An 18,985-nucleotide genomic window follows, 5' to 3' on the forward strand; every position below is an offset into this window, starting at 1 on the left:
AATGTGTCTTCTAAAAAATTTAAAATTACGTATGTGGCTGGCACTGTATTTCTTTGTTAGACAGTGCTGGTCCAGGCCATTTACCCTCCTCATACTGGCTCCTACCAGAGGGCGGGTGGACTTGGCACTGGGGTCCTCATGTGCAATGCCCAGGACCTTCCCGAATCTTCTGTGCCATTAGGGGGAAGAACCTTGTCCTTGTCCTCCAAACACAAGCTGGCTCCAGAGGGGATTTTCAAGACCCTGACAGGAACCTCACCAAAGCTGGGCTAGAGTTGGGGAATTTGGCTAACATGTTCAGTAGTCTCAAACAACTTTGCTCTGCCAGATGTAAGTAAGCAGTCCTGGGGGTGGGGTATTGCCAACAGTGGGAGAGAAGGAAGGGGAAAGCAGGTTTGTATTTCTGGAGTTCAGAGTGAACTCCATGAATCTGAAGTGGGTGTCTGGCTTGTAAAGGGTTCTGCAGTCTCCAGGTGCATGCTGCTCAGTCCCCTGCAGGGTCTTTGGTCTGGGTGCCAGGGTTTGGAGTTCTTAAACGGCACCCTCTGATTTGCTGTCACATCACTTATAGCTTTCAGAGGACAATCTCTGCAAATTTCCTTTGAACTTGGAAAAGGCTGGAGGCAGGGAGATAGAGCACAGGACTTTTGTAAGCCGACAACACCCCAGTGCACATGCACATCTCATGCAAGCGCACATGCTTTCACCCATGCAGGAACTGTAGTCCCAAGTCACATAACCAAGCTCATCATTGCTGTGATTCCTTTCTTTTTTTTCTGCATCATGTGTTACAATATTAAGAGTCAATTTCCCAGAAGTTTTATTGACTTTACTCTTGCTGAACCAATTATATCAGTAACAAACTCACAGTCATATTGAGTGAATGTCAACAGATCTATTGCACCATGTCTTGCATCATTACTAAATGAAGAAAAATTCCTTTAGAGAGTTGCTGGAGCACAACAGATGACAGATTAGGGAATGTGGCAAAATCCAAAAGATGGCATCAAGCCCTTCCATTATCCTGGGCAGCTTGGCCAAAATATGATGGCAACTTGCCAGGATGGGCTTCTTCAACTTTTTTGTTTACTTCTAATGCATCTAAGGTCGCACTCCCTTTGGTAATATGGGGTAGGAACAGTGGCCACCCAAATTATCGGAGGGGTGTGTGCCATTCACACAGTAACCCTCTTCATATATGAATCTGTATCAGGTGCATGAGGGTGGGGACTCAGATGTGCATGAGACCTTCTCCTGGGGCTCAAAGCTGGGAAGGGGGCAATGAGAAGCCCCCACTAGGGTACACAGGATTCACTGCGGGGTTTTGGCCCTTTGGTGAGACTGAATCTCTGTGGGCAGGTTTGAAAGCTCCTCTTAGCCTGTAGAGGACAGCTGCACAGCCTCCCAGGGGACTGGCTCTTGGAGGGCTGAGACATAAGTCCTGCTGAATGAATGGATGGATGAGACTGAGTGAACTGTGTGTTCTTGTCATGGTGCTGTTACTCTGGGTCATTTCTTTTGGGCTGTTCCCAAATCTTCAGGCCAGACCTGTAGGGGCCTTGCACCCAGGTCAGGCTAAAGCACTCTTGGGAGGGCAGTCTGTGGGTCAGTAGGTGAGCCCTAAGGGGCACAGGAACCTTGCGGTACAGGAGTCAGGGCTGTGCCATCTGGCAGGCTTCCCCTCCTCGGGGATGCTCCTCAGGGGGTGACCATCATAGGAGATCCAGTTCCTCCAAGTGCCCTCCCGTTCTGAGTAAGGCCTGTGGAGGGACTGCAGGAGCCTCTGTCTCCCCCTGGCGCCCAGGCTGTCCTCCCTTCCCAGCCGGCCTGGTCGCTGAGCGATGGGTTCTGGCACCTGCGTTCCCGGGTACGGCCACACGGGGGCGCGCGGCTCCCGCTGCACAGCCGCTCCGCCTGGGGCGGGTCTGGGTCGGGAGCCCAGACAGGAAAGCAGCCAAACCGGAGTCGGGACGGCCCGTTAGGGCCGCGAGAGCCCCGGGGAGGTCCGGGAACGGGGATGACCGCTCAGGGCCGTTGAGAGACGAAGATTCCGCGAGTTAGCAGGGCACGTTCCGTCCTCCTCGAGGGCAGGGGAGGGTGAAGGGGTCTGTTGCAGGCCAGAAGGCGCTGGGGGCCTCCAGACGGCGGGGCGGGAGCAGAGCAGGAGGCAGGGCACCGCGGAGGCGCAGGACCCCAGCCAGGCAACGGCACCAAAGGAACGCTCCGCGGCGACAGAAATGGGCGCTCCGCACAGGTGACAGCTAGAGCGGGGGCTCCTGGTGGCAGGGAACCTGTGTCCTGCCTCCCGCGCCCCGCTTACCGCTGTGCCTCACTCGGACGCTCCAAGTCCCACCAGCAGCCAGAGGCGTGGGAGCTCGTGGTCCTCCTGCTGCAGGTGAGGAGAGGGAACTTGTCCGCAGCTCCGCAGCTGTGGGGGGCCGACCTTACCGAAGGCAATACGAGGCCCCAGGACCTAGACTCACTGAGGGTTGAGCCGTGCTCAACTTCTCAAGTTTCCTCTCCGCTCTCACCATCCTTAGCTAACAGGGCCTAGGCCTTCCAGTGCTGCAGGGTGAAATGGGTTTCCTGCGGGGTACGTAGAGCAAATCCAAGCCCAGAGCCGGGGTTCAGGAAACAGCTTTTCCAGCGAGCCGCCAAGGGCACAGAGTCCCAGTTGGGGAGGGCCAGGGTGGTGTCTCTTAACTCCCAGGAGATTTTCCTGTATTTTCAAGTGAAAGTGTGGAGTTCATTTATTAGATGCTTATTTATAAAGTGTTTGCTCTGTTCTACGTGTTAGGGGTGCATCGTGGGGGACAAAAGACACAAACCCTGAGCTTCATGAAACATGCTGGTGAGAAAGACAGAAGATAAATAACATACGTTAGACCTTTAAATGCTGACGAGTGCTATAGGAGAAAAGCAGGACAGGAGAGGAGCATGTGCGTGAGTGTGAGATTCCATTTTTGATTGGGAGGCCAGGGCACCGCACTGAGAACGTGCCATTTCGTTTGATCCCTGAGGGATGTGCAGTGGTGAGCAGGTGAACACCCTCTGTCCTGAGGCTGCACAGTCTGGAGAAACACAGGTTACGAGCCCTGGTGCAGGTGGGGTGCATACTGAGGGCCTACCAGAGTCCTCTGGCCTGCATCTAGGGTCAAGTGTAGGAAAATGATGAGTCACAGCCTTGCAGGCTCCAGAGACAGCAGTTTCTGTAAAAGCAAGGTCAGGCTTGTGGAGACAAGAAAATCTACAAAAAAGGTGACTGTTCTCTAGACAAGTAGCCAGTTACAACTGTAATGTGTTTGACTATATGATATGCAGAATTTACAACTTTGGATAGCAGGCAGAAGTGCTTGAATTTGACCTTCAAAAAGTGTGTTATTAGAAAGCATTAGAAGTTCTGCCGGTTAATGTGCTGAGAAGGCAGCTGCAAGGCCCCCAGACACGTGTGTGCCCCCAGGGTCCTGCGTCGGGAACTCACTAGGTCTCCTGTGGATGCACCTGCAAGGGGTAACTTCACCAGCGCTGGAAGTCGGGGTTCTCTGCCAGCCCGGTTCTCACCATCTACTTTGCGGGCAGGTACCCCAGCCCCGGGTGTGATTAGAGCCCAGGTTCTGGTGCTGTCCTGTCCTCTCTTGAGGTTGATTGTCTCATACTGATTGGCCCAACTCCAGGACGTCATGTCCTACCGCTGCTGCCCCCTCAGTCCTGGGAAAACCTGGAAGGCTGGTCACCCTGCGGCTTGGTGACGTTGGGTGCCAGCCACCTTCCCTCGCCTCTCCCTGCCTCCCCATCTGTGGACTGTGGACGACTTGTGAGGACCTGCTGAATGATGCTCTGAACCTGTGGAGGCTGTGCACTTGGCTGCCCTCAGCTTAACTCAGGCCCCAGGCTCTGCACATCCCCCACACCTCACTCTAGACTGGAGCTGTGGGCATGCGATTCTGAGTTCTGTAGTTTGGCAGACTTCAGTTCAAAACTGCTGTGTGACTGTGAACAAGTTACTGAACCTCTCTGAGCCTCAATAGTTTTGTGATAATAGCAAGAATAAAGCGCCAGAAAGGGGGACTCAGGGAATGCTGCCCCTTAACTTTCCCACCCATCTGAGGACCCCTAGGCCATTGCACAGCCGTTCTTCATGCAGATAGCTTTCAGCCCTGCACACCGGCAGCCTGCTTCATCCATCTGGGGCTTCTGTGCCACAGGACCTCTGTGTCACTAGAAGTGAGCAGACTGAAGTCCCTAGATTATGAGTAGATGGAGGCTTGGGGTGTGTGGGGGAGTATATATGTGTGTGTTTCTGTGTGTGTGTGTGTGTTATATGTGTTTCTGAATATAAGTGTGCATGTGTATGTGTTTCAATGTGTGTGCATGTTTTCTCTGAGTGGGTTTTTAATGTGTGAATGTGTACGTGTTTGAATCTGTGTGAGTGTGAGTGTGCATGTGTGTCTCTGTGGGTGTGTACACATTTGTACATGCAGGAGCCCAGCCCCTCAGCAGGGGTGCAGTGTGTCAGGGCCTGTTCCTTGTTTTGTCTGACATTAGGAGCCTGACCTGACTTCTCTACCTGCAGAGTCCCATCGGCCTCTCTTTGCCTGCTGACTAAGCAGGGCCTGCAGGGGGTGGGCAGCCTGGTGCTGACGCCACCTGCTACTTCCTCCTTACCAGGACTGCAGTGCCAGGGGTGCAGGCAGGGGATGGGGCACAAAGTCGGTACATGGGCTGAGCTGGCCCACTCCTGCACACCTTCCTATGGCATGGCACCCACTTGTCCACTGCTGGAAGCAAAAGAGGGGAAAGAATCCTAAACCTGCTGCAGCCTGCCCTCCGCATGCCAAGCAGGACAGGGGGCGTGAACCTGCCCTGGCCCCTGAGCCCTGCACTGGGATGTCTTCAGTCCCCTGCAGCAGTTTCTGGGCTACTGCCCTGGCCCAGGGCACAGCAGTTGCCCTGCCTCTCAGACCTCAGCCCCGGCCCAGGAGCAGTCCTGCCCTATCTCCTCTGGGATGCAGGGGGCAGAGCTCACTGTGGCAGAGCGCCAGCTCGGAGGGGGGGCCATGCTGTCACGGGGGAACTAGAGTGGAGTGGCACCGGGCTCAGGGCCCCTGCTACCCTCCCAGCCTCAAAACTGAGGGGCCACTGGCCGGGCCAGGATCGGGCTGCCCTGTGCCTGCTGCTCTTGCCGGTCCCTTCTTCATCTCTGCTTTGTCCCTGCATCATCCTGACCACATGGCCTCTTCCACTGCCCCCAAAGACAGTCACGTGTGTCCTGATGGGGTGTCACCCGAGGGGCATTGCACTGGGTCCCGAACAAAGAACATTTGATGTTTCAACCAGTAAGAACCCAAAATATCATGACATTGTGTCTCACTGGATGTCCACAGGTACCACTTCCCCAGTTCTCCTGGCCCAGTGGGGCAGGTCCTGGGTGTGTCCCTGCGAGCAGGTGATGTCAAGCCCAGATGTGCTGACTCCGCACCCAGGTGCCCTACATGGCCTGCAGGCTTCCACGGAGAGGGGGATGTGGGGGACCTCCAGCAGGGACTCCCGTGTTGGCAAGCAGGCCAAGCACCAGGGAGCTTGATGCCGGGGCCGGTCGAGGTGGCTCCAACAGGTCCCATCTCTCGGCCACAGTACTGGCCCTCCAAGACTCCAGAGGAGAACAGGATGGTGTAAAAGGCAGAAGACTGGCAAATGAGCAAAGTGTGGGGGAAGAGGTAAAAGACCCCAAGGATGACCATCCTTCTACCTTTTGGGGAGGTCCAGTGGTGTTTCTCTTTTTGGGGGGTGGTTAACTGGGGTAACAGTCTGTTTGGGCTGCTATGACAAAATACCACAGAGTGGGGGACTTATAAACCACAGAGGTGTATATCTCAGTTCTGCAGGCTGGGGGTCAGAGAGAGCCTGGGGTGCCAGCACAGCCGGGTTCTGGGGAGGAGTTCTGAGTACTGTCCTCACTGTGGCCTCACTTGGTACAGGGGCAAGGGAGCTTCTGGGGTCTCTTTTTTAAGGGCAGTAGTCCCACTCACAAGAGCTCCACCCACAGGCCTGATCACCTCCTCAAGGCTGCCCCTCACATACCATCACACCTGGGAGGAGCTTTTCATCATGTGAAGTTTTGAAGGGGCACAAAGATTCAGTCTAGAGCGGTGGCAGAGCTGGGGCACCCCTGACCATCTGTGAGGAGGTGCCTCGGGCAGGGACTTTCCTGAGTTCCTGGCTCAGGTCCATCACTGGGGGTTTAAGGTGCAGCCTTGAGCAAGGTCTGCTGTGTGGCTGGATCAGGCAGTCCCAGGTCACCCCTGAGCTCCTTTCCCCACCTCTGCCTGCCCCCGATCCCTGTTTAGAGAGCCTGACCATGCTGCCAGGGGTGGGCTCAGCTCTGCCCCTGCCCACACAGACAAACACATCCGCAGTGCATCAGGGGCGGCGAGTCTCAGCTGAGTCCCTCTTTCTGCTTTTAGGCTGAGTAGGGGCAGTGTGCATGTGTGCAGGGTCCCGGGGCTGTTTGTGACGTCTGTTGTCTCCTATATGCCTTCCCCAGCCATGACCCACTGTGGTAAAACAGTTACTGGGTCTGAGTTATGGAGCCCAAGGAGCCCAACAGGCACCCTAATTAAGAGCTGATTTTCTGCATTGTCCCCAGTTTTAAACTCCTGTGTCCTTGCACAAGTACCTAGTTGCCAACTGACTGCTTAGAATATCTGAGATCTCACCGTGTAAACCCTGAGAAGGCACCCTGGGCAGACTGAAGGGGCCCTGACTCTTCAGACCTGACTAGGACCCTACCTCCACCCTCACCCTGGCCTCATGCCGGGCAGTGTACTTCCAGAGTGCTGACTCAGCCCTTGGCCATGTGGCTTTGGCCCATGTTAGCAGACGTGAGGTGAGCAGAGGCTTTGTACTGTGTGAGACAGATCGGCTTTGCTCTCCTGCACTCTGGGGACTGAATGCAAGTCCGGCTCCTCCCAGGAGTGGTGCCCTTTCATCCTGGGCCCTGGAACGAGCACAAGTAGTGGGACAGGCCTGAGTGCACAGCGGGGACCCAGCTGGAGCACAGCCGCCCTGCAGAGCTCAGCCTTAGCCCACGGTCCTTGGTGGGCCACGCTCACGAGCATGGGAATAAGGGCCGATGGTCACACACCACTGAGAGTTTGTGGTGGCTGCCCAGCAAAGCTGACTGGCCAGCGGCCTTCTGTGGGTCAGGCCTGAGTGGGTTACAGCCCAATTCTGTGATATAAAAGACATCACAGAGACAATAGTATTTTGAAGACTGTGCAAACCAGACTGCTGTTGGCCTTACTGGGAAAGGAGATTTATTGCAAGTGTGTAGGGTGTATGGTGTGTCTGTATCTACAATATGTGTGTGGTGACAGTGTGTGTGTATGTGAGTGTGTGTGTGCGTGTGCATATGTATGTATGATGTGGTGATGTGTGTGTATGGTTGGGGGGGTCGAGGATATGACCTCCAGTCAGGGCTCAGTTAAATGGCCTGCACACCAGTCCTAGGCGAGGGGCCCGGTTCCCACTGGACTTCACCCTGGGTTGGAATTTCTCGTAGGCTTTGTAGACCAGCTCAGCTTGACCCTGCATCATCCTTGTCAGTTATCTCCCAGCCCTTAGCCTTCCACTTATGGAGCAATTGACACCTGTGGATGATTCTGATTTCCTTTCTTTCCTCTGTTGGGTGGAGGTGGGCAGTTGTCCTGTCTACATTCTGAAGGCATGGAAGGTATTGCCACCAGGTAGATCAGTTTTTCTAAGCATTAGGACTTCCAGGTTCTCCTATAACTTACGTGCAACACTGTGTGCTAAACATCCTGATTTGACTGGAGTTTACACCCCAGATAAATGGTTTCCTTTCTGAGAGCCACAAGCAGTACAGATGGGGACCTGTGGCCCAGCCCAGGTATTCCACAGCAATTAGCCACCAGCCAGGAAAAGCTGTTACATGGGCAGTGGGCCGATGTGGTGGGCAGGCCGCATTCCATGCAGATGCCCCACTGGACTGCGGAGGAAGAGGAGGCGAGGAGGGCTCCCTGGTCCCACCCTCCGGCCTGACAGGTGGTAGGCCTCTGCAGGCTTCATGTTGAGTGTTGACAGCTGGCCTTTGGCCATCATGGCATGTTCCGTCCCTCCCCCTGCCAACCTGGACATGGGATGACGTGGGATTTCTGTCCAGCCCTGGGTTCCTCTCCTCTGTCAACCCTCTCCCCATCTCCCCCTCCACATGTCTGTCTCGAGCATAGCTGTGTGCAAAGAAAAACTATCAGGAGATTGTCAGAAAATGTGTCATGCGAGGGCCCCATAGGATTCAGTGCATTTGAAGTCTGAGCTTCTTTTCTGAAATATTGCTTCTAAAACTTAAGAACAGGAGCTGATTTTCAGCAGCCACTCCAGCTCCTCTTGGCATGATGAAATAATGAGATGATCGCACTGCGACATCTGACATAGGCTGTTTCTGTTGCCAGTTACCCCAATAACAAGGTAGTTTCATTTATAATGAGATAAATGTAGAGTGACGCTCAGTGAGGCCCAGTGTCATTAGAGAGCTATTTCTGTGTTAATCGGGATGACAAGAGAATGCAGAAATGGCTACCACAGATCCAAAGGGGTGATGTTAAATATGCCTGTTGGCAATGCAGCCGGGGTGGGAGAACCTGTATCAGTTAAGAGGATGAACAAACAACATATGCCTTGACTTGCACATTTCCTGGAGAAGAGGGTATTTGCGCCCCTTTGAGCCCCTCCCCTGGAGTCTTCTAAGCACTCACTCTGGCCTTTGCTCAGCAGGCATTTGGCCCTCTCAGCCTAGGGGCAGAGTTCCCCAGGGGTGACACAAGGCAGGGTCTTGAAAGAGATGCAAATCTCAGACCATCAGCCTGGACATCACAGGCTGGAATAGTGACAGATGCTGGTCTAAGGGGCCAAGCAAGGGAGGGACGTGATGTTGAAGACAGGGAAATGGCTCCAAGCCGGGCAGGGATGAAGCCATGGGATTGACTTGAGTAGATGGCAGATGATGACATCCAACTGCCTTAAGCATAAGTGGTTCAGGTGCAGCTTGATTTGAGCTTAAAGGAAGCCGGAAGGGTGCCATCCCTCCTTTCTCCTCCATGTTGGGTCTTGTCTCAGGCTCCCTGTGTCGGTCAGTCTCCCACGCCCATAGTGCAGTCACATTCCGTCAGGCTCTGGGGAAAGAGGGAGCATCCCTTTTTGGGACGCCCAATAAAAGTGTCGTTGCCTACCTTGACTCTGCTTGGGCCACGTGCCCATCCCTTAAACAACCCCCATGCCAGTTGAAAGGCATGCTCTGCTTGCCAGGCCGGGATAGCGGCTTCCACCTGAATCACATGGCCCCCAGACGATGGTCCCCGGTGAGTTGCTGCCGGAAATCTGGTGAATCAGACTCACCCACAACCCTTGATGGCAGGGAGGCAGCTTGGATGAAGCAGGGCTAGGCTCAGATCCTCCTGGCAGGTTTTAGGAGAGCAGATCAGCATGGACCCCACCACGGTAGGAGTCCCTCTCCTAAGCCCTTAGATTCCTCCCCTTTTCTGCTTGCATTGCCACGGCCCTATTTTGGGCCCCTATTTTTCTTTTCTCTGTCCTGAATCATTGCTGCCTGAGAAAAACAAAACTATGAGGAGCATAAAACCTGACTATGCCACCCCAGTTCACATGCCCCGGTGGCTCCCACTCCCTTAGGATGAGCCCAAGTCCTCAGGGCGGTGCAGAGCCCTTCCTAGTTAGGCCTCTACCCCGATCTACAGCCTCTGCACTCCAGTCCAGTTCCCCTAAAAGCCATGCTTTCCCATGTTTCTATTTTGTACTTGCATCTGCCTGAGGTGCCCAGTCACCCCCACACGCCCACCAGCTAGAAAACTCCTCTGCATCTCTCAGCACCCAAACTGTGATGCCTCCTCCAAGTTCTCCCAAGCATTTGTCAGCCTACATTCGTGGCTGTCTGTGCTAGTTCTTTATCAGTTTTAACAGCTGCCTCCTTATCTCTGGAGCCTAGAAGCTCCTTAAGGATTGTTGTAAAATATTCTCTGAATTTTTTTATTGTGAAACATTACAAACACTAGAAAACTATTGAAAGTAACAGATATGTATTCATAGCCCAGATTTAAAAGATAACAGCTTTCCGCATTTGTTTTCTCTTTCTCCTTAAAGAAAGAAATACTGAAAATACAACTAAAGCGCCAAACCCCCATTCCCTTTTCCTCTGCTCTTGGGCTCCTGAACTTGGATGGACTCTCTTTCTGATATTATACTCTTGACAATTATCCATGTTGACTTGTGTAAGTATGTTTTGTTCATTTGTAAAATATTGGAGCCCTTTTGATTTTCAGAATGAACCACAGTGAACTTTCCTGTCCCTTCCTGATGAATGGATCAGTTTTTGATCTTTGAACATCACAGACCTGCTGCAGTGGGTGTCCTTGTGTGGGTCTCCTGGGCTCACAGACAAGAGGGATCAGCAGATACACTGGCCTTGACGGAGTTGCTGGCTCACGTGTGTATAGGGTCTGTGCATCCACAACTTTCACAAGCAGTGCCTGGTGGTGGTGAGCCTGTTATATATCCTGTGAGGGATTTCAGTTCCCATTTGTCCTCAGACTACACCAGCACTTCCTGCTATGAGACTCTTAAATCTTTGTCACTCTGACCGGAAGACAATGATGCTTGGTTCACCTGCATCTCTCCATGACAGAGGAGGCTGAGCTGCTTTTCATGTCTGTTGGTCCCTCAGGTTTTCTCCCTGTTAGTGATGTGCTTGTTACTCTGTGTCCTGGAGCTGACTCTGTGTCCATTGTCACAGTGCTGCCTTATCTGTCAGCACAGACCCAGGCTGGTCCTTGGTGAATGTCTGCTGAACAGGGGGAAGAAGGGGCTGAGCCCTTAGAACCAGGGAGGCTGTGCAAGGGGGTGACTGCCTGAGGGCAGAGCCTGTGGAGGAGATGGGCCTGACTGGAAACCATGCCCCAGGAGTGAGAATCCGAGTGAATAGGAAGGAGGTGATGCCAGAGAGGGCAGGAGGTGGAGGAGAGCTCTGAGAAGGGACTCGAGCTGTGCTTAGAGGAGGTGTCTGCTGAGGAGTGGGTGCAGCAGAAGCAGCCCCCCTGAATGAGATCTCTCCTGGGCCAGGACAGGGGGTGGTGGGCTTGACGCCAGTGACCCTGCCAGCCCCACCCTCCTGGAAGAATCCCTGGGTCTTGCCGACTTTGTGGAGATGGTCATTCCTGAGGCCTCCCTCAGCTCTTTGCGAGGCAGTAAGAAATACACCACAACAAGCCAGGATCTTGATCGCTTTCCAAGGTGAACCCATTAGCGATAAACCTCAGGACTCAGATTTAGACATTTTATTTCCAATTTCTTCCTATCTTGCTGCTGTTCTGAGTCATTAAACGGACTCCCAGGCTCTCTCCACCTGAACACACAACTTGAGGGAGGGCAACTCCTGGGGCTCTGCAAGATGGTGCACCCGTGGCCCTGTCCCCCAGCGTCATGGGACAAGCGGGCAGTGGGGCCAGAGTCCCAATCAGGTCCTTCCTTAGCGAAGACTCACCTGCAGCCACTGTGCAGCCAGAATTCAACTCTTACCTATGTGTGAATGGGTCCTTAAGTAAATATAAAGTTCAAGATAAGCTTTAAGAGGTTACACTGCCCCGTGTCCCAGCACCTCCAAGAGGTGTGGTGGTCAGAGGCCTCAGGAATGATTCAGTCAGTCGGTGGGTGAAGGGATGAGAGCACCCCGCACTCTGAAGACAGCGGTTCTCCCTGAGTTTGTCTATAAAGAGAATTCCAATTTAACTCAATTAAAATATTACCAGGGTCTTATCTTATTATTTTAATCAAATTATTCCCAAAGTTTATCTAAAATAATGAACAGCCAAGAAAATTTCCACATATTAAACTGCTTCAGATAGCAAAATCTATTATAAAGGGACAATCATTGAAGGAATACAGCACTGCTACAGAAATGGATATATAAATGGACAATATTCAAAGGCAGAAATATACTCAAGTAATATCAGGATTTAGTTCATAATCAAAACAGCACTTCACCAGAAACGGTATTTCTATTTATTTTTCATTTTTAAATTTTATATCATTAATGTACAATTACATGAACAACATTATAGTTACTAGACTCCCCCTGTTATCAAGTCCCCACCATATACCCCATTACAGTCACTGTCCATCAGTGTAGTAAGATGCTATAGAATCACTATGTGTCTTCTCTGTGCTATACTGCCTTCCCCATGTTCCCCCCCACCATGTTATACATGCTAATCATAATGCCCCTTTTTCCCCCTTATCCTGCCCTTCCCACCCATCCTCCCCAGTCCCTTTCCCTTTGGTAACTGTTAGTCCATTCTTGGGTTCTGTGAGTCTGCTGCTGTTTTCTTCCTTCAGTTTTTGCTTTGTTCTTATACTCCACAGATGAGTGAAATCATTTGATACTTGTCTTTCTCCACCTGGCTTATTTCACTGAGCATAATACCTTCTACCTCTATCCATGTTGTTGCAAATGGTAGGATTTGTTTTCTTTTTATGGCTGAATAATATTCCATTGTGTATATGTACCACATCTTCTTTTTGCATTCATCTACTGATGGACACTTAGGTTGCTTCCATTTCTTGACAATTGTAAATAGTGCTGCCATAAACATAGGGGTGCATATGTCATTTTCAAACTAGGCTGCTGCATTCTTAGGGTAAATTCCTAGGAGTGGAATTCCTGGGTCAAATGGTATTTCTATTTTTAGTTTTTTGAGGAACCTCCATACTGCTTTCCACAATGGTTGAACTAGTTTACATTCCCACCAGCAGTGTAGGAGGGCTCCCCTTTCTCCACAGAGGGGGCGGCAAATGTTTCTGGAGTGGTGCTCAGGAGCATGGTGGGGAGTTTGAACTCAGCAGAGCCTTATAACTGCAAGGCTCTATCTTTTCAGTGGGTCACCACTGTTGGGGTGTGCAAAGCAGGCAGTCTCCAAATGTGCTATACATGTGCTTGTTTGGGCCATTTAAAAAATAATTAGCTGTGTATAAATTTGAGTTTGGCATCAGCTGGCTTTTGAGCAAAGGGGTCTCAGCCTGTAGTGAAGGAATGAACAACTAGAGGCAAGTTCACAGGGGCCATTTTTAATCCATTTATATAAAAGTGTCCCTTAGACACTTCAGGGGCTATGGCTTGTGGGGTCACCTCCTCCCTTGCCAGAGGAGCTGTGTGTGAACAGCTGTGTCTATGAAGGGCCCAGGAGCTGGGGTTGTTTCTGAAGCCCCCCAGGTGATGCTAATGTCCTAATGTCTGTGCTTGCCTTGGAAGCCTCAGGCCCAGGTTGGTGGCCCTGAGCCATAGCTGCACCGTGGACTACTTGGGGCGAAGGCGGAAGGGTGCTGGTGACAGAGCTTGCAGACGGTAGGAAGACCTGGACTGGACCTCACCCCCAGAAACTCTAATGCTGTTTGAGGTCACACAGGGCACAGGTAGTTCTTTAAGTTCCAGCCCAGACTGGGAGGCACTCCAAGGACCAGGGGAGGGTAGAGCTGCTGCAGGCTTTTATCAGGAGGTCTTTCTGCCCACGGGCTCTGTTCCCTGTGGGCCGTGCCAGCAGGGGGCCTGAGCATGTGAGAAGAAAGTGCTGGACAGGCTCAGCCCTAAACCCTGAGGACATCCAGGTCAGCTGGGCAGCGGGAGGGCACCTCCTGGGTTCTGGGGGCCTTGGGAGCACTTGACAGGATTATGCTTGGAGGCTGCCCAGCACGTTTGCCGGGTCACAGGCATCAGTGTCAGAGGGCTGAGTAGGTCACGTCCTTATACAGCCTGGGCTCTCAGGGCAATAGCTGGCAGATGCTGGCTGGGTGGTCTGGGTGAGCACATCATCTTCCTGGCTCCGTCCAGCTGCCCTCTGATGGCGATGACGACAGGTGGCATTTACTGAACATCACTGTGCCAGGTGCTCTGCCAAATGCTTTCACATATCATTAAGAACAGAAAGCAGATTTATGAGGCAGGGACTGATATCACCCCCATTTTATAGGTGAGTAAACTGAGGCATAGAGAGGCTAAGAAACTTGCCCAAGGCCACCCAGAGAGAAGGAGGCAGAGCTGGATTCAGCCCCCAGGCTCACCCCTGCCCCACACCTGAGCAGACCCAGCCCTCACCCCTCATTTGTTCTTCCCCTTTTGGTGCCTGCACCCTGCCCGTGCCCTCTGGAAGGCCTCCTTCTAGTTCTGGTCCAACCCTTCTGTATCAGTCAGGCTCCTATCGGGAGGCAGAAACCACATCAGTTATCTGAGTGGACGACATTTAATATAAAGAATTCCTCACTGATGCAAAGCTCTTCCCTGCACAAGGGAAGGACACAAGGAGCACCCTAAGGTGTCATAGGAAGTGACTAAGGAAGTCCCATGCACTCCAAGGGCTGCAGCAATAAGGGAAGACAATGGAATTATTAAAATTCAAAGCCCAGAGAGGTGCCCCATGGAGCTCCATTTGCTGGGGGGTAGGGAGTAATGGGGGGACTGGTCCATGCAGGGTCTTGGCAGTGGGTGGGATGAGGGGGCAGTGGGATGAAAACTGCAGACAACTCAGCCGCTGCTAAGGAGGGAACAGCCTCTTCCAGGGTGAAGAAGCCTTATGTGGTGACCCACAGGAACCGGAGACAAGCAGGATGGAGCCAGCGGGTTCCCTCCCACCTCGCAGTCTGTCCACGGCCCCTACTGGGTGAGTCTCTAAGGACGCACTGTCAAAGCGGGGATGCTGTTTGCTGGTTTCCCACAGAGCTGAGATAGAGGATAGGTTTGGAGCTGAAAGACGACTACTCAACAATCAGCACATCTTCCCACAGTCAGGGTTGAGCCTTGTCTCTCATACCTCAGGATATGCCTTTCACCCACTTTTTCTCACGGGCCAGGCAGGCTCTTCTCACCTTTCAGGCAGGCCTGCGATGCCTCACTTTCCCATAGTCACTGTTCTGTTTCCATGGGGTGAAGGTAGCTGAGTGCCACGGTCCCCCTCCAAACAAAACTGAGAAACATATTAGGTCCTCTGCCTGCAGGGCCTGAGACTGAGTCTGTACGCATCTGTGTCCCAGGAGCCCCAGAGCCCTTATTCCACTGGGAGTCCCCGGTGGACAGGGAGCCCCTTCCCAGAGATGTTTGGCCTGGGCAGGGAGGGAGGAAAGCTGAGCCCAGGCTTCATCCCCCTTCCCTCCTCAGCCTCGCTGCCTCCTTCCCATCACATGCGCTCACCCAAGCATGGCACTGACACCTCCACTGGAGTTTGACCTTTACAGAAAGGAATAATTTGATTTCTCAGGAAAGTGGTGCACATAAGGTAGATGTTAGTGATGTCAGAGCAGCAGATCAATTAAGTGTCTGCCTAAGAGCTCTCTCTGGGTTTCCATATTCCAAAGGGCTCACAATAAAATTACCTCCAAAGTTACTGAACTGAGAAATGTACAATTACTGTCTTGTTGTGCAATAAAATGGAAGGGACTGTTTAGGCATTTAACTGGCATCCAACAACAGGCGACAGTATGTTAATTAGACATCAATTATGGCAGAGTACTAATTGACATTTGATAAGCATTTTAACTGGTAACCAGTGTTTGCTCTGCCAAATTAAATGACGTGGTGGGCTGTGTTTGACAGCAGGGAGGGCTTTATGAAAGGGCTGCAAGTGCTTGGTGGCCTCTGGGAAGCAGGGCCGTCTCCAGAACATCCCTCTTCTCCTTGGGAAGCACTCCCAAAAGCCAAGCGATTGCTTTCTGGTCCTCGGTTCTCTTCACACATTGCCTCTGGGAAAAGCGGTGGTCCTCCTCAGGGAGACGGGCTTCGCCCCAGATGCAGATCATCTTCCCAGGCTGTGTCTTCTCTTCTTTGTATCAGCCCCACATTTGAGCCCCATGTCTGTAGGCTTTATAGTCAGACCTAGTTGCATGCTAAGCATGGCTCCACTGCTTCAAAGCTGTGGGCTGGGGCAAGCTGGAGGCTCCTGTGGACTGCAGATTCCTCTCTGTGCCTCAGCATCTGCACCATGGGGAGGAAAGATTTGTACCGCAGAGCAGGAACTCAGCACCTTTCCACTCCTCCTCTTCTCTTTCCTCACCTTCCATCTGGTGTCCTCCTCCTACTCCTGGGTTATGGCTTTGCTCCACAGTGTGGGACTGTGGCCCTGATGACATCTCCCTCCATGTTCCATCTGAGCTGAGACCAAATTTGACTACCACTGGAGAAACCCCTTCATTAGCTGTGTGCCACTGAGCCAGTTACTCCCCTTCTCTGTTCTTTAGTATTCTTATCTGCATTGTGGGGATAAGGACACCACTTACCTTCTAGCATTGAAGCAAGGGCTTAGGATGATGCCTGTGCTTATAAAGTGCCCACTATATGTTGGTTATTGTAACCATTAAATCCAGGCAGCAAGGGTGAAGCCACTGAACTTGATTCTCAGCCAGGTAATTTGTTTAGTTTTCAGCACCCAACTCTTGAGTCTATGCAGGCTCCACAATCCCTTGTTTCTGGTGACAATAGGCCAAGTGGCCATTCCATCCTCTTTCCTTCTTTTCTCTTGAGGACCGTCTGATCAGTTTACATGGACTGTGGCTGCTGTACTCTCTGCCTTAAAAGAGAGTATGTGTGCAAGCATGTGTGTATGTGAGAATGCATTCACATATTGGCACACAGCACATGCACTGATTAAGAATTAGTGAGTCCTAGTTCTCTTAGAGTATAAGAAAAATGTGACTCTTTGCTACCAGTTGGCATTTTGTTCTAAAATATCACTTGGGAATTTAGATTGCCAATGGAACTAGTTCAATTCAATGAGAGCTAATTTATGAAATGGCTAATTTGTTAAAAGTCAGTTCACCAAAAGTTAATTTGCTGAATCATTAAATCACGGAATGACCAATTCACTGAATATCGCCAAACCATCCACCAGGTTTAGGATGGGCATTTGCAGATGTTGCCTTTAGAGCAAGAAGCACGTGTAAAGGAGACTCAGAAGCAAAGGAAAGGATCATGCAAAGATCCTTAAAAATAAGGATCTGAAGAAGATAGGGACCTGCATTTAAGAGAAAGTCCAACTGTTCACAGTTAAAGGCTGTCCAATTAAGAAGTACTCTGCCTTTGAAGTGCAATACACAAGGATCTCACATTCAGTTGGCCTGGGCAGGCTGCTCTATGGTTAAATGGCTGCAAGAAAGCTATGGTGAAACTAAAACAAAAAGTAATTCTCAATGATTTGGTGACTCAATTATTTACAAATTGGCTTTGGAAAAGTTTTCAGTGAATCTGTCTGTTTTCTTCCCCAGCATCATCTTAGCCTTCAGGTGTGCTGAGCCTGAAGTGAGGAAAGCCAGCTGGGAGAGGCCACCCACTCATCCGTAGACAAGGGGTTGAAGGTGGTGTTCAGTCTAGCATTTATATCTCTGCTAGGGCTGGGCAGGAAAACTGGGGGGTGGGGAGTGGTCCAGTAGCCTGAGCCTCTGGGTGGAGGTGGAGTTGGTGATTGAGCCAATAGTGGTTCTCTGCTCCTGGGGGCATGTTTATAGGGAAGCCAAACCTACACACTGCCAAGACTGGGACATGCAGAAACTTGGAGGAGTTGATGCAGGCCATAGACCTTCTGTTAGGACAAAGCAGAGTCGGCAGGGACCTGGGAACAGCTCAGGACACCAGGGTGGGCTAGTGACCCCAGGTTCCCTGAATGTAGGCTCACTTGTCTAGTAAAAAAATCTGTTGTATACCCATAATGGCAAAAAAAAATAATATTAGCTGAATATATTGAGCATTTACTTTGTCTGAGAACCATGCTAAGCACTTGGCATACATTATCTCACTTACTCTTGCAAACAACTCTTTAAAGGAGTTGCTGTTTTATTTCCATTTTACGAAGAACTGAAGCTCAGAGATAATAAGTTTTTGCACAAGATCACAGAGTTAACAAAAGTCAGAGACTGTCTTCTCATCTACCTCTTTCTGGATAGAGATCTATGCTCAACTCAAACCTCACCTTGCCTTCTCACCATGAATCAAACGTTGCACCGGGTTCTGGGAACAGACCAAGCACACACATTTTCTGCCTCAGAGTTGGTGTGGAATGCAGGTGGGTCCTTCTAGGTATTTGTAGGCTTGGAACTGAAAGGGCTGAGCCCTGTGAAGGACTGAGCATGAAATGGATGGGCGTCAGCAGCAAGCAGGGCTGGTCTTCCACAGCCTATCTGTTCAGCCCAACTCACTGATGACCCCTTTTCCAGTCAGCATTCTCCAAGCCCTTGCTGAACACTGCTGGTCAGTTAGGATGGTCTGAGACGTACTTAGGAAAAGAAATATGATCAGTAAAGGATTGGCTAAAGTCAATGGGTGTTGTAAACAGAATAGTTTAATCATTAAACATGGCCTCATATCTAGTTGCAGAAATGAGGATTGTAGGGCCCATACATATTCTTTCTTACCTTATATTTATATGTTTTTATAGATTAATCAATTTTTCTCTCATCTTCCTATACTAATTTGTATTTGTGTGTTAGTTGGCATTGAACTTATAACATAGTTTTAAGTTACCGTGAGAGCAAAAGGGAATTGTGACTAACTGATATGAATAAATATCATTTAAACATGGATATAGTAACTTACAAGCTTTGAATTGGCCTTTTTGGGGGAGAGAGTTAGCACACCTTTACACTAGTTGTATTATGTTAGGGGGAAGCACGTTATTGTTTGGAAGTTTAAATATGAGTATTTTCTCTTTGCAAGGTCATAGATATTATATTTTAACTAATTATGTTATTTTTCTTTTTTTGTAGTTTTATGTAGAGTGTGTTGTGATGTTGAACTTTATCATTTAGCCCATCATTTATAGAATATTAATACATGATTATCACAGAACTAGAGGAGGAATGGGCATTGCTCAGTAAGCCTAAATATGGAGTTGTGGGAAATATCTAAGAAGGCTTTGTATTACCT

At 50.8% G+C, this 18,985-nt stretch overlaps 1 long non-coding RNA gene across 1 annotated transcript in view; it reads left to right on the forward strand.

Moving 5' to 3' along the window:
* The first annotated feature begins 2,028 nt into the window (after positions 1-2,028).
* LOC140850583 (uncharacterized) overlaps positions 2,029-18,985 on the forward strand; it is a 51,439-nt gene continuing 34,482 nt past the window's right edge. The window contains exon 1 of the long non-coding RNA XR_012133524.1: positions 2,029-2,395. This is a non-coding gene — a long non-coding RNA (uncharacterized lncRNA). The remainder of the gene's footprint in view (positions 2,396-18,985) is intronic.

This window comes from Manis javanica, chromosome 7 (genome assembly GCF_040802235.1).
Source record: "Manis javanica isolate MJ-LG chromosome 7, MJ_LKY, whole genome shotgun sequence".
NCBI classification, from domain to species: Eukaryota; Metazoa; Chordata; class Mammalia; order Pholidota; family Manidae; genus Manis; species Manis javanica.